The following is a 15,378-nucleotide window of genomic DNA, read 5'->3' on the forward strand; positions in this document are numbered from 1 at the left end:
AAATATTTATCATCAGCAGATACTCTGGCAAAGTGCTAAAATTAAAAATCGCTCTCTCTCTCTCTCTCTCGCTTGGGCAATCAACTAAGTTTCTGTGGACATATTGTTGAGCTGTGCACTAGTGTTGCATCCGAAGGCAGCGGCAGCAGCAAAACACGCCAGCAGCAGCAGCAGCAACAGCAGCAGCAACAGCAGCAGCAACAGCAGCAGCAGCAGCAGTAGCAGCAGTAGCATTATCGCGCGCGTATGCATGTATAAATACTACGATACTCGCGCAATAAACAAGCTCGTGTGTACGTGGCCTGCCCTAAGGGGATGATGGGTTGTTGGCGTCCGAAAGAGCGAGAGAGTGGCAAAACTACGCAGTATTCGAGCAATCTAGTCTCTCTCGAGCGCGAGAACATCTGCGCCGGTTAATTAGCTGAATAATGCACGCCGCTAATCTAGTCAAAATTGCATGTATCCCGAGCTTCGTTTCGTTCGGGCTAACTTATATGGCTCGCTGGATTACATATGTGAAAGTAGCAAGGCGCTCCGACGCCTTCGCGACGATGAATATTTTAAGAGCGTCGACGCAGCTGCTACAGCATCCATCTTTGATGCCGTCTCAGACGTGCTTGGGTTTGCTCTTGCTCTACGAGCCTGCTCTGCTCGACAGGGTCCCTCATTAAGCTTGCAGTGCCAGTTGCAAACCCGACTACAAGACGAGCGATATAATTGATTAGCTGCTTCATCGTTGCCTTCGGCGTTGCCTTTCTTATCGCGATGCCCGAAGCCTTCCAACCCACGCTTGTAATAAGCTGCTGGTGCTGCTGCTATTGCTATACCACATGGATTTCCTTTTTGTTACTTGGCTTACTTGCGTTTTACCTTGTGTGTTGTGAGTTCGTTAACGATTTTCAGGATGATGGTGGAAAACTAAATGAACGACGAATACTAAAATAAGTACTTGTAATACTTTAGTACTATCAATATTAAATGTATTGTGTATTTCACTATTAAATTTCGAATAAATTTCAAATCTGCCAAATATGAAAGCAATACACCAAAATAAAATTACTACTCCATTATTTTTATAAATGCTTAACTGGATGGTTACTAACATCTTCGATACTTTACTTAACAAACAGATGTACATCAAATTAAAATACGTTAGTTACATTGCGATATTTACGAAATAAATGTAACGTAAATTAGAGAAATTTTTCAGATTTCATAGTTCAAAATCAATTTTTCCTCTTTCTTATGACCAGATATCTACAAGATAATAGCATCGAACCTCCCAAACAGACTGAGCAATGCATATAAAGTTTCATGTACTATAAAATATATCCTCTCTCTAGTATTTGTCCCTCGATCAGTCGCAACTCACAATCTTAATGTGAACTGCTATTATCCTGATGAATCTCGAGATTTCGATAATATACTAATTAAACTTTTATCCTGTAAAGATAATCACTGTATATCTTTTTATTTATTGATAATGTATTTATGTACGTTAAAAATTTTAACTGTCCTTCAATTTATTTTTAAAAGGTGTTATTTAGTAAAAATCAGAGTGTAACTGACGTATTTTTATGTGACGTACATTTGTGTTTGTCAAGTAAAATATAGAAGATGCTAGTAACTATTTAGCGATCAATATCATTTATCACGCATTATATGTGTATATTCCTTAGCAAAGACATACTTGCTAGGCTTCTCATGAAAACATGGTATAAACCAGTTTGCGGCAAACTTGAAAGGATGAAACTGCATTTTACTACTACGAGAATGAATAACTTTGTGTTTGAAGCAGACAATCAGTCTAGACATAGAAAAATAATGGCATTGTAAAAAGAAAGTCCGCAGATCTGTTCTCAATAATTTCCTTGATAAATGTCGAGAACAAAGTGAAATATAGCAGGGAGAGAGAGCGAGTGCGGCGAAGCAAGCGCGCTATAACATTCATGCTGACTCCTCTCGAATGAGATAGAAACGAGCTTTCCGAATTTCCACGCAAGGAATTCGCTCTCGCGCTCTTTCTCTCTCTCTCTCTCTTCCCCTCAGTATAGAGAACATGATAGAGTCCAGTCCAAGCGGGAGGAGACTGCAGCTACAGGAGGAAAGGGGGAAGAGGAACTAGTCGAACTAGCCGAGCGGGAGAAGATGAAGTGCTGCAGAGAAGTGCAGTAAAGGAGAAGGCGAAATATAGAATATATGGGCGTTGTGGGAATGAATGGAGAGAGAATATTCTGGCTGCTCGTGAGCTAGCGAGATGAAAGTCATGCCTGTGCCAAGTACGTCGATCTTTAGAACGAGATAGCTCGACCTCTCTCTCGCGCGCGCTCTCTCTTTGCTAATATACCCGGGGCTTGTCTCGTACGGGCCGCGAGCGAGTGCAAGTTACACTCTCTATCGATTCGCTTTTCCAAATTATACGCACGCCAAAATGTTCCGCCTTGATACCAAAGTTGGCGTGTTTGCCGTGCATCAACAAAACGACAAAGGCGCAAACTAAACTAGTAATTAACTGTCCCTCTCTGATCGTTTATTTAAGTTAGCTGTAACTACCGATGCGTAAATATGAGTAGTTCTTTCTAGCGCGCATACGTGCGATCTTAAACAAAGCTCCATTACAGATACGAGGAAGCAGAGAGACAGATAGAGCGATTAATCGACGAGACGAACTTAGGGTTATCAATTGTCATGAGAAGAGTCTAGCTGGTAAAACGGTTTTCGGAGCGCAGCTGCGAGAAAAGCACTTTTGGCCGAGAGCGCGCCAAAAACAGCACGCGCAATGCCGAGTAAGAAAACAAACGCGCGGGAGCTGCGCAATCGTCCGAAAACTTCTTATCTCGGTCGGGGAGCAGCAGTAGCCAACTGTAGAGTCGCCGCGGGCGCAAACAACTAGCAGCAGGGCGTTCTCGAGAGCGTTATAAAGTTCTTTCTGCCCCTCGGCGCCAGGAGGGAACTGTGTACAGAGTGCGCGCGCGAGATATCTCTCGAGCAGCGGCGAGCAACACGGAATAGGAAAATCGAGCGGCGTGTAGGCGAGAGAGAGAGAGAGAGAGAGAGAGAGAGAGAGAGAGAGAGAGGCAAGGGCGCGCCGGCAACGCGTATCTGCTATACTGCAGCTAGTGCCGCGGCTTTTCCTTATTGCAAGTTTCGCGCGCATTAAACCGTGGATAGTCGGTGCTGGAGTCCTGCAGGGCAAAGCATCGACCGCCTCTGCATGCGCCCCTCTCCGGCCTCGCCTCGGCCGCTCGCTATGTACATTTCTAATCAAGCGATATTGTAACTGCGGTCTAACCTCCAAACACCACCGCTCTCTTCGTCTTTCCCTCTTCCGCTCCGTACTCGAATATTCCCGAACCGGCATTAAATTGCTGCAGCTCTGGAGTCCCTTTCCGCTCTCTCTAGTTTCGGTGAACACGCACCAGCGGTTCGCCGCCGCGACTCAATATCCGCGCGACTCTCGATATCGCCTTTTGTACAGCTACACACACGAGCGACCCTGCCTGCGTGGCTTTTCCCTTTGCCCGCAGACCTAAGGGTCTGGACTATACCGGCTAATCAGACCATTACAACTAATTTCTTCTTCATTCGCTTTCTAAACTTTACAGTTTCTTTCGTTCCCGTGTCCAAACGTTCTTATCTCCCAGTTTACCATCTTTAGATATTCCCCAAAAAACATCTAACAACTGATCCACTCGTTCCATGCGGATCATGTCTAAGAACATTTTTTTTCTTTATACATTGGCTAGATGATATTAACGTGATTTTTCCCGTGCTACGCATTTTCATAAAATCATCGACAGTAATAAATAAATATAAAGAATATAATTATTTCGAAGGGCACAAGATTATGACTATGTCTTAACTGCTTATTATAGTGATAATGTTCTTTAGATCATTGTAATATAAAGCTCATTAGAATTTATATAAAGTTGCGTATGTCTCAATAATCAGAAATCAAATAAATTAGCGTATAAGGTGGTAAATAGAGACGTCATCGTGCGGCGAATATCGACGTCTTCAAGTCTAGTCCCTCGTCGTCTATATCCTATATATAGCTATATCTATAGGATACGTGGGAGATTTCTCTTTGCTCCCCCCGCCTCCTCCGCCTTACCACCACTACCGCTCAACTTCCTTTAGCCTGCTTCTCCTCATCTCGAGAGCAGTATCTAAGCCACAAGCGTCCATACCCCAACACGAATCCACCCTCTCTCTGTCTCTCTCTCCCCCTCCCCCTATACCCCACCATGCAAACATGGCCGCAACGCGCTTTATATAGAATCGAAATTTGATTAAAAAGTTTGACCACGTTTTTCAACATATCGGAAAATTCATTTATATGCAGTACATTCAAGGTAAAATGACCATTTATCTATTAAGATTAATAATTGATGCTGCCATTAAAAATATTGCAAGATCCACCAATCATATAGTTCTTAAAAATAATTGTGTGATGCTGATGCTAATGATAGACGAAAATTTTAATTTATATAAATGATACCAACGACTTTCCACCAATCAGTACAGCTTTTTTAAATAGCATGTACAATAGTTTGGGTCGTTTTGAGATATAATCTCCAGTCCTCCTTAAGTCAAGAGTACGCGCTAAAAAAAATTAAATGAAAGTTATAAATAGCGTTTGATAGCATTATTTATTTGAATTTATTTCTTACAAAGTAAGATGTCACCTATAATCAGCTAAAAGTACACAAACATTACGTGCATTAACAAGAAAGGATATCAATATTCAATATTTCATATTAATATCTACAGCGTAAAAAGAGAAATTTTAATTTTAGGACGGCAAGAAAACCAGTTCATCGGCCGCATCGATCAGTACTCATACGACAGGGATGCAAAAATAGCCCTCCTCGAAAACCTGTCACGAGCGCTACGGATACTGTGAAACTTGTTCACGTGGACCGCGAGAAATTCTCACGATACTGATGCTGACTGACCGTGGTCATCTCAACAGCCATAAGGCGAGGATCATCAGCAACGTAAACTGTTGCACATTCAGAGATGAGTCCCCTTTATCGAGAAACTGTGAAAAGAGAAGGACTGGTTTTCACCTTGTCGTGGTGTGACTAATATTGTCTGCGTACATAACAGGTTACAATAATTTTCTTAGACTATGATAATGATGAACAACAACTTTTGCGACTACTTATGTATATTACGCTACTAGTAAAACTGTTAATTAATAACTATTTTACTAGCATTGTATAAATAGTAATAAAGTAAACAATATTCATAAAATATGAATTATTTTAATTATTATTATACTATGGGTCGAAGTATTAAATTATTTTAAGAAACGCGTAGAGTTGTGAATTGGAAAAACAGGGTCATTCGAATCCACGGGCAAGCAGCATTTACAGAGTAAGAAAAAACCAGTTTCGCCTCGCACCGTCCACACGCTGGACCATACAGATTTTCTCGCGCTCCCTCCCAAACGTTCTCACGCGCGACGCGTGGTAATAACCAAGGAGAAAGAAACAAGCCAAAGAGTGTGCAGCAGGGTATCTAGTTTGTCAGCCTGACGCGAACTGTCCGATTGGGGTGTAGGAAAAGGCAAGATCTTTCGAAAAACAGGAGGCGGGACGAGAGAGGCGGCAACTTTTAAAATTTGGCTCGCTCGCTAAGTCAGTAGCACTTTTGCTCCTTCGCGACGCGCTCGTACAAGTACGCTTTGCCGTGGCCGTCGTAAATTCGTGCAATGGAGGCTGTCAGCGGACGAGGGCCGAGAATCTAACGACAAACAGATTAAGATAAGTCTGAAAGCGATAACACAAGCCAACAAGCGGAGGCAGTCGAGGCAGCTCGGTAAAGCGAAAGAATTAGGAAGCGCCAATGTTTGACGACGAGAGAGGGAAAAGCAGCGTAGATCCTGCACGCTTATAATAAGAAGCTTTGAAATTGGAGGTAGTATTTGCAGCGTGTGTGTGTGCGGCGAAAGCAATATTCCCGAGGTTTGCTGCGCACCGCCTCGACAATATCGCATTACGAGGCAAAGTCCGAGAGCGAGAGAAAGCTTCATCCCAGCAGCCCTAGCTAGCTTCGGAGGTTAGAATTATTGATCTAATATTCGAGGCGAAACTCTGCGTAGCTCCCTCCCACTTTCCTAGGCTCTAACGCTAACTGCGCTATCTTATACTTGAGCTCTGTAAAACGACCCAGCCTCGTCTGTGCCGAACAAAGCTGCAGCAGCTCGCGGAACGACCTAAGGGACGGCAGAGACGTTGTAATTAATCGCATCTAGTATCCGATATAAGGCCGAGTATAGGGCGCGTATCTGCATTGTTTAAGCAGGGCCAAAAGTCTTCGATCGTTGTCGAAGCCATTGTAAAATTTTAATAACAGCTATCAAGACTGAAGCGTTCGGACGTGCCAACCTTTCTGAATAACTTGTACATCAAGTAAATAAATACATCTTTTCGGTGGACTAATTCGTGCGATCGCTATCCGCGAGAAACTTTGGAAAACTCATCTCATCAATCATCCACAAGCAACTCTCTCGCTCACACGCTGGTGCGCACGTGCTTGCGAACTTGGCAATTAGAGTTAGCTGCACGTGGGTCATCGACAAAAGCAAGCCCATATATTCGGCGACAAAGTTTCGCTTGGCCTGGCAAGTGTCGTCTACGTCGTAGCCTATAAAACTGTACACATACTGGCATCATCATCAGCACGAACAGCCAGAAGCACGCCTGCGAGCATTAGCCTTGCCTTCAAATCAACTAGTCTACTGCTCGCGAGAGTTGAGTTTGATTACTCGGGGCCTTTATTCCCGCTTGCGAGCGCGCCAGCAAAACTCGTCGAACTTGCTCCGGTGATTACGTCAATCGTCGAAAGAACAAACTCGAGATTGGATTAAACAGCCGAGCACGCGTACCGCGCCAGACCGACATTTAGCGCGGAACCTGCCCACCGACCCACGGAGAGCACTGCACTACGCAAAGTTTGCAACTTTCTCGCTGCGCTCGATCTGCATCTGACTGCACCTACTGCTTTATTTCTCTGCCCCTTTTCGAACTCGCTGGCTATTAAGATCGCCCTTTGCTTTTACATCTATATATGCATCCGATTTTACTTCCCCACGTAGCATCGATAGTTAATTACGCTCAAGTCTTTTCCGGAGATCACAATATTTTCCACTCGAATGAGCTTTCCAGCTCTTCGTTTAAGAATAGCGCCTACGTAAGAGACTCCGTATAAAAGGAAAGTTCGCCGACAAAACATGCAACTTTGATGCAAACTTGCCGGCAAAGGACATTACAGTAAGGAAGCTTAAAAGTTTAAGCAGAAGCGCGGCGCATACACTCGTGGGACACAGAGCGAGTAGTGAAACGAGGCGAGAGATCAAACAGGAAGTCGCAGCTATAGCCTTTCTCTCAGCCGGCGCTTCCGCGAGTGCAGCGCAACAAACACACAGAGGAATGCGCTCCTTCGAGTTAACAGCAGAGCGAGAGGGAACGAGGGAGAAAACAGTCGTACGGCGCGATCATTGCGAAACGGCCCCGGGGCGAAACTTTGCCCACCACTACCAGCCACGTCAAATAATTGCAGCAGTGCTGTGAAAGCGAGAAGTACACAGCCGCTTACTTTGTTGCGACGAAGCTTTAACGGAGCTTCGCTGTTACATACTGCTTTTACAGGCTTTCTTCGGCCAATGTCAAAATCCGGGCCTTCGCGTAATTGCGCACCGAGAAATTGTTCGGTGTTTGCGGCTAAACTTTACTCTCTCTCTCTCTCTCTCTCGCAGCAAACACGTACTTTGTTTTAGTTGAGCTGTGAACCGCCAACCGATCTACGAGTGCGCATATTAGTTCTTTGCGTATCGAATTTTCCTTAACTTACATCTGTAGGGCAGATTAGAAAGTGCAAGTTTAATTGCTTGATTGGTTTTGCGAGTTGTGGACAGTATTTGCCGGACTCGCGCCTGTGCGATGACGTTATTTTAGCGCAACTTTTGCTAGGTCATACATTTACAGGCCTTTGTGCGATTCAACCCCTTTCCGAATTTACTTTACTTTTCAAATTAATTTGAAAACTATACGCTATTCTTTTGTTAATCGCAAAGCGCAATTAATCTTGTTTACAGCCAACGAAAGAACTCATATCTATTGCCGGTTAAGACTCCTTTATAGTCTTAATCTTAGCGAGCAAGGGTTCGATATCCGTATAAATGACAAAAGGTCACCTACGCCCCCATCTTGGAATTCCAATTAAAATTAAGCCGAAGTCGCCGTAATACTCTGTGCGGGACAGCATCCCAGAGAACTATGGAAAATCTCAACGGACAACAGAGAGACAGGCAACCCTTTTTGGCACCCTCGTAACAAGCGCGAAAGGGCGGGGGCGGGGGTCAGATGTTAGTACTGGGATCCGCCCTCTCCTTAATTCCCAACTAAGATGGCTGCTGCACTTACTGCTTGCAGATCGATTCTCCGAGAGTCTGCGGAGCCAGAGAGAGAGAGAGAGAGAGAGAGAGAGAGAGAGAGAGCGAGGATAATTTTCTCAATTTGGCCGGTGTCGTCGGGCTCCCGAGGGGTTGCTCGTTAACGGCTCGCGCGAAGGGGAGTTACGTAGGTATATAAGGGCTGCACCGTAAGATAGTTTGATAGGCTTGGTTGCCGGGAGACGTAGAGAGAGAGAGAGAGAGAGAGGGAGAGAGACCTTAGTCGCCTCGAGGCTTGCTAATGCCCAGAAAGGATGGCCTCGTTGTCGTTGCTTATGCGAGCCGGCCCGAGGATCTCCACTCTGCTGCTGTCGTCCTGTATATACTTATATTCTCTGCTCATTTCAGCCTGTATATTGTCAGCCCGAGCAACTGTTTAAAAAGAAGGGGCGGGGATAGCCGTAGAAAGCTTTGGCGCGATATCGTGCACCGTTCGTATACACAGTCAATCAAAGATGTAGGAAGCATCCTTCAAACTTGCATGCAGCACGATCCATTCTATTACACTGCAGGAGCGATACATAAAATGCAAGCACGTCGAGCGATAAATAAGTTAGCCCACTTCGGCGGCTACTATCTCTGCAACGGCATCCTCGCGTGAAAAGTCAATTTCCTCTGTATAGACTCTCGCTCGTATCTGCAACGTTCTGCTAGTGGCGCCAAGGTAAGGGGGAAACAACAAACGACAGCGCGACGTGTGTGTGTACGTTCGAAACTATCTATCGATGATCGATGGAAGGAACGTCAATCGGGTGCGAGTCGAGAGGAGGGAAAAGCTCGCGTTTATCTGTTCCAACTGTTTATCTTTATGTGTGGACCTACGTGACAGATAGATCGCGGTTATACTACTGATTGTCAAAGTGGAGCAAGCACCGTCGTCGTCCTTTCGGAAACTTGCCAAGCCATTACAACTCGTAGGGCTTTTATTAAATGCATTGCTGACTTTTCGTTGCATCCTATTCATGGCGCCGATTCGGGTGACTTTTAAACTGTCATTGAGAGTGTACGAATACAGAAATTAGTGAACTTGTTTAATTCTCAACTTTCACGAATTATAAGTTTGTTTGAACCAAAATTAGCCTTAACGTTCGATCGAAATGACAGAAAGTAGCTCTCGTGCAACCACAGACTTGGTGCATTCACACGCATATCCCTTGCTCGAGGCAGGTATTCTCTTGCACGTTGGAACGATCTCTTTATGAGTGTGTGGTATGTAAGGATGCGCGCAGTCGTGAGGCATCCAGCTATAGGGCTCTTTTACCGACAAGACCGCTGCTACGTTGTGCGAGTTTAACAGCCTCGACGCTGCTGCCGAAGTTAAAGCTTATAGATATACACGTCTAGCGACGTACTTACGATGCGGCTGGCATGCATATAACGAGTAAGCGCGGGGGTTGCCTTATCCGCGCCGCGAATCCCGAACTACGGCACGTAGAGCATCTTTCGCCCCTAGGAGATTCATGGCTTGTGACACTCTCGCGAGAGAGAGAGAGAGAGAGCACGCAGGCCTATCGTGAAACTTCGAATCGCTAGCGCATGATTTATTGGAATTTTGATGAATCTACTAAACTCAAGAGTGTAAGAGAGAGTAGCCTTTTTAATGATAAAATCCAAGATTCAGTCTTGAGCGGAAACGAATTGATCTATAACGCGATTTCAATCTTCTAATATATCATTAGGCTAGTAAGATAAAATGACACCGCTAGATATCTGATGCAAACTCTTATACGTAAATATGGTATATCATAATCTTTAACAAACTCAACTGAAAAAAAGTCTATTCTAGTTTTGTCCCATTCTATTTTACTTCTATTAATTCGGCACATAATTAGTAACTTTAGGAAACGAAACTACTTCAAATATAAATTGCAAGAAACATAGTCGAATGATGACATAAAGGAAAACTTGAGCGAAAATTCCATTAAAAGCTAAACGTTTCGTTCTGAAGCCATTAAGAAAAACGCCAAACCTTCGTCGAGTGCTTGCAAAGATAAAATCTTGCAAACAGACTGGAGAACAAAGAAAATAGAAGAAAAAGAGATTAGCAGAAAGCGAGCACTCTAGAAGCTGTAAAGCAAGTCACATCTGTTCCTTATATAGCCTCCATTATGCCAATGCCAACATTTATCTTATGGAAAAGGAAAGTTTGCGCGCTCACGAGTCCTTATCTTTGAAGCTCCGCAGAAGAAGTAGAAGAAAGCATGAAAGGGGAAATCGTAAATCTTGCGAGACGACCGCAGCAGCAGAACCCGACTTAAGCCAACCATGCGTCACGAGTAGTAGTAGCATATAGCTCCGACTAGCATCCGTGGATCGATAGCGTGGAGGAGGAGGAAAAAGGGCTACACTGCGCAGACGCGCCAGCGGAACGCTCGCAAAAGTCTTAGCTCGATCGAGCACGCGCGGATTGAGAGCACCGCGAGTACGTCGCACTGTCTAAGGACTCGGCCTTAGAATAGGGAAGGAGGGAAACGCGTTTGAAGAAGGGGAATATTCGCCGGAACCTTAGACGACGCGCAAAGGCGTGGCTTTTCCCCTTTTCCTCCGGCTGCGTATACACACCGCGAAGATATATTTAGCGTTTCTTCGACCAGATGAGCTTGCGAGCTGAACACGCTTTTTCACTCTTCCGCTTCGTTTTCCTTATACCTGAGACATGCGGTTTCCTCGCACAATTACCTCAATTGTTGCCCTCTTCTTTCTTCTATAGTATCTTATTCAGCACTGAGAATGATAGTATATGATCAATACGATGACGATAATACGAAAAAGAGCGGAGTAGACGCGCTCAAAAGTGATGCTTTTTTATCGAGCACACGAGAGAAAACTACGGGCGTGGAGCGTTGCCGCCACCGCCGCAACGACAGGCCTCCTTTTTTTCTCTACGGCGCATGCGGGTCAGCTGGCTGCTCCGCGCTCTCTTTCGCACATGCTACGTACACACGTACATGTGTAGCGTGTGAGAAACTATCACACATGGTCAGAGAGCAGTCTCAATCCAATTTGCGCTTTACTCCTTTAATCCGGAGAAAGTGAATCGGCATGGCGTTTAGAACATGGCGTTTTAAGGTCGATCGATACTTTCGATTTTTCTCCTCCTACCTAATGCGCGTGACGTTCAACCAATATCAATGAAGTTTTAAAAACTTTTGCAGCTTGCAAATGTTTCCGAAAACACTACATCCATAGACAAATACTAAAGTGCATGTTACAAGTGAATAAGAAAAGTACACGCACATCAAAACGCAGCCAAGCATACGCAGTTGTAGACCCAACCCATCAAGCCATAATCGAAAATCAGGCATCAAGTGCACATCAGCACTAGGTGTTCGCCCGGCCGTTCAGCTATTTGCAAATTCGGCTATTATTTGCGGATGTGCGCGTGCACGGAAAAGTCGAAATATACAAATCAGAAGTGCGCAAGCTATCGCTACTGCTACTGCTGCTGCTGCTGCTGCTGCTGTTGCTGTTGCTGCTGGGCGCAAGTATAATTGAGGGCTTATTGGTTTGGTCTGCTGCATGTATAAACAGAGAGAGAGAGAGAGAGAGAGAGAGAGAGAGAGAGAGAGAGAGAGAGAGAGAGAGAGAGAGAGTAGGGAGATGACTCTCGTGCATGTTTGCACGGAAGCGCGTTCATACATTTCAGTTACATTGCCGCAGACGTCATCGGATGTGTTGACGGGAAATACGAGCATAACTCAAGCGGCACAACTACGGCTGAAAATCCGTTCCTCCCCCTCACCATCTCTCCTGTCTTTCTCTCATATCCTCCGTACTTGCACTAACTCTCTCTCTCTCTCTCTCTGTCGCTTTGCTTGACTGATGACATCATTTCCTTCAACAGTGCTAGATGTCTTGTGAGCTCTACTCCAGCATTTGCAGTAGCAGCCTTAAATGAAGATTTGGCCAACTCGTGCAGCAAATACGCTTTCAATGTCCATGAGCTCATCATGGCACTTGAAATCATAGTGAAAATAAGAAATAACCTACGATACATTTATGAAGAAGCTTAAATAATTGCTAGCAAGTAAAACGAGTCGACATTATGGTCAAGAAGTTAAGTAAAATATTCCACTTTAGGTATTTTCAATGATATTTGAAAATAGCGTTACTCGGCGATCATTATTCACGAAATAAAGAAGTAATAAAAGTAGTAAATAACTAATGTGACGATAAGATCAAATGGCACCATGGTAGTAAAGTCACAAGGAACAGCAACAACAACCACGGCATCATCAACTTTAAGCGACACATTCTTCCTAATCGAAAGCCATAAAAGGTGGAATTACGTGCTGCAATTTGGCTGTTTCGAGAGCGCAAATACTTGGCTCGCAGAGATAGTTTATGGTCGTGTAAAAGGTCCGAAATCGTCCTTCGAGTTACAACTCCACGCATCTTTACACGCCTCCTCACTTTCTCATCAAGACGGCTTTCACGCTCAACCAATTTTCGTGTACGCGCGTATACGTATGTGTATTTCCAACGAAACGACAAACGTGTCTCGTAATTCTCATTGTCCAGCCCTCTAATGCCGCGGCGGCGGCAGCTGAACTTAGCTTAATTAGTCACTGTTGCGGAAACTGATCTGACGCTCTAGGGAGAATGTAATCTGCTTTCTAAACGTGGCCCTCTTAGTTAATGCCCTCTTGATACTTTTGCCGCAGGTTTACTGATACGGACACGTGTCAATCTCTTAAGTGTTAGCGTTCCGTTGTTTTACAATTAATTGGCAAACGAATTTCTTCGGCATCAACAGCAAGAAAAACTTGTAATGCTGGCCAGCAGCACGAGTTTGATAAAGTATTTTTTGCCTGTTGATCCAGGCTTGTAATTAACAAGAGGTCGAGAGCAGTCCTGCGCGTGGCAAAAAGTTTGTGGCTCGAATACAATCTCGTAAATTTACTAAAGCGTGGCGCGCGACGTCGCAAGAAAGTCCGCCGTCGTACATGGCAGGCAAGCCTTCTGTTTTGCTGGGTCAAGTAATATGCTGTGCTCTGCTGAAAATCAATTTATACCAGCGCGACGCCGCCTCGGAAACAAACAATCAGATAAAGACGAATTTTACAAGCTATTGGCGGACTAGTTTACACTACTCAAATTCATCAATTTTATAATATTAATTACAGCCAGGAAAGTTGATTGCAAGCTGTGCTATACATATTTCGAATAAAATCTTACTCTTTCGTCATTAATACCTGAGAAATCATAGATTTTCAAGCTACCTCACTAAATCCATTGAATAAGCAAGGCATTATGCATTACTTTTCTCTCGCGACTAAATACATCTGTGTACGGGGGTGTTTCCAGTCGATTAAATACGCTCTCGGCTGCGTATAGAAGAGCGAGAGGAGGTGGGGAGGAGGCATCGAAGCGATAAGCATTAACAAAGGAGCAATCTATAATAATTGTTCGAAAAGTTTCGTAAGCCATAGGGACAGTGGTTATAAGCATGAATAAGCTCCCAACTATTAATTGCAAACACAGACGAGGCTACGCTTACGACGCCCATATAATATAATATAATAATAGCCATTTGCTCTTTGGCTCTTTTTTTGACATTTCGAATAAATAAACGAGTCAATGAGAATGTAAATTGATTAAACTTTGCCATTCGTGGTATATGCCAACTTATGTATATGCGCGTTTGCAAATACACAGGTACAAATCAGAACTTATAAATACCTATGCATACTGCGCTAACTTCCAACGCCAGCAAACAATGCCCCGTTCGTTCGTTGTGCTGGAGTATATGCAAACAAAGAAAAGCGAGCGTAACTGCAGATTCGTGCAAGAGAGGAGCTTTCGCGCCGATTAAGAAACGAGTCTACAAAACTTCTTACGTTGAATTTCTTTAGGCACATATACGACGGCGAACCGGAAATATGTTACAACCCGGCTCGCCGTGAATCATATTTTAGCGGCTAGTTGTAGTAGTATATGCTCGAATAGCTAGCTACTAGCAGAGAGGCCGCGATTAATTGCCTCTCGCCGCAGTTGAATGGAATTTATTAACGTATATACGCGCCAAACTCGCCGGACCAGCCGCGGACTTGTACCCGCGCGTATACTGCAGAAGCACTTGCTTTCGTAGCGGCAGCAGCGAGTCGCTATGTTTTAGGCGTGTACATGAGAGCAACTAAGTTGATGGCGTTATTAATCAACTGATTTGTAACTTGGCTAAATTATTTTCTCGGGAATTTTTTCGCTGCGAATGTGCGTTCTGACGATGTGTACAGCAAGAAATTGTTGGCTAGATTAAGTGAGTTGTTGTTGGAAATGACGTTAAACCATGGAAAAGCGTAAGTTTTTTTTATTACGGTACACTTGTTGAATGCGAGCCGAGAGTTATTAGAGTGCAGTTTGTAATTATTCTTTTTCGTTGACTCAATGGTGTTCGTGCGAATCACCCACCATGCGGCCGATAAGTCAAGTCAATCCGATAGCACAGTAACGTTGTCTGTCGTTCACGCAAGTACGGAGCATCGCAAAGGATTGTCGCGTTCCAATATTTACGTACAAGCCGTGTATAAACGGTTCTTCTTATCGATCTATGAAGCTTGAGAGAGAGAGAGAGAGAGAGAGAGAGAGAGAGAGAGAGAGAGAGAGAGAGAGAGAGAGAGATGGTGGTACATGGCGAGTGTGAGAGTCTGTTCGGATAGCTTAGCTGACCCTTGTCTCGGTGCTTTAGCCAGTCTTCAAGGAAGCGAGACAGCCGCGCCTCTATCCTGCTCGCGGCATGACGTGGGTTTCGACCGAGTGTCTCTTCAGGCGAAAGGCTTGAGATTTCGCGCTTGGATATTATATCGCGCGCTTATTCCGCAAATAATAACAGTTAGATGGAATGTCTACAAAATAATGCATCACGCAGAATGAGGGAGCGTTGAGGGGCTCGCCGAGAGAACGAGTGATGAGAAACC

This window comes from Phymastichus coffea, unplaced genomic scaffold (assembly GCF_024137745.1).
Source record: "Phymastichus coffea isolate CEN01 unplaced genomic scaffold, Cenicafe_Pcof_1.1 PCOF00065, whole genome shotgun sequence".
NCBI lineage: Eukaryota > Metazoa > Arthropoda > Insecta > Hymenoptera > Eulophidae > Phymastichus > Phymastichus coffea.